Source organism: Elephantulus edwardii, unplaced genomic scaffold (genome assembly GCF_000299155.1).
Source record: "Elephantulus edwardii isolate Elephantulus edwardi_28Jun2011 unplaced genomic scaffold, EleEdw1.0 scaffold00076, whole genome shotgun sequence".
Lineage (NCBI taxonomy): Eukaryota > Metazoa > Chordata > Mammalia > Macroscelidea > Macroscelididae > Elephantulus > Elephantulus edwardii.
In genome coordinates, this window is record NW_006399826.1 from 11,233,149 (window position 1) to 11,234,448 (window position 1,300).

Consider the following 1,300-nt stretch of genomic DNA (forward strand, 5'->3'; position numbering starts at 1 on the left):
TTGGGGTTACAAATTATATCTTTCATTGGCTCAATTTCTCCCTAGTAAGGTAACCCTTTAAGTATCTTCATCTGCTCAAAATATTCTGGGATAGAAAACATGATTCTCCTCCCACTTTGTTTTCACTTAGCTTGTTCTAGTTAGTATCCATAGTTTGTTTGTCTAATTCTGTTTATGATTTTCTGTAATCCACTCATCTCCACTTTCAGGTTTCTGAATTCAACTCTCCTTTCAAGGTCTACCACAAACCCTTCTTCAGGGAGAAGTTTTCCTCGATTGACCCAATTTAGGAAAAAAATCTCACTTTTAATACCCTTAGTTGCACGTTTCTCATGGCCCTTAACATTTAGTACTTATTATGATGAGTATGATGACTAAACATGTTTTCTTTGTATTCCGTAAGAAACCCTCAAGAACAGGACCCAGGGGTTACTTTTTTTTGGGGGGTGTTTACTTTTTAGTGAGATATTTGAGCGGAAAATTTGTGAAGCCAGTAACAAATGTTATAGATGCAAAGAAAGAAAGTCATTAAATAAATTATTTTAGAACAAAATATGTTTTCTAAAAACTTCTCAATATGTTCACCAACTCTATTGTACCTTCATGATATCATAGTTTCTTCTTAAAAAATAAATCCACACATATATTGTCAATTTGTTGTCTGTGATGTAAGTGAAAATTTGCAAAGCATTTTGGTATTTAAATCTTTTATACACATTTTGTTTTGGGACTTTAATCTTAGAATCTGATAATCCACTTAATCTCTGTTACCTTTCCTTTCACCTGTTTTAATATATGAGTTTTATATAATTTGTTAACCTTAATTCCCCCTTTCCTCTTTTGTCTTTCCTAGTAACCAAATTGTTATTATTGTTGTTATGTTCTGTCGAGTCACCTGCAACTCATAGGTGACCCTATGTACAATAGCCCTAAACCCTGCTCTATCCTGTGTCAATCTCACTGTCTCCAACACATCTACCCCTCTTACCCTAGTCACTGAATCAATCCATCTCATTGAGTGAGGGTCTTCCTCTCTTGTGCTGTCCCTTCACTCTCCCAAGAATGATGTCCCTCTCCAAGGACTGATCCCACTTTGCAAAATGTCTAAGGTATGTCAGACAAAGCTTCAGAATCCTTGCCTTCAAAGAGCAGCCTGGTTTAACCCACTGTAAGATGAAACTGTGTTTTCTTAGCAGTCCATGGTATATTCAATATGCTTCTTGAACACCACAGTTCAAAGGTATCAATTCTTCTATCATCCCTCGTCATTGTCCAGCTCATTGAAGCATAACAAGGGATT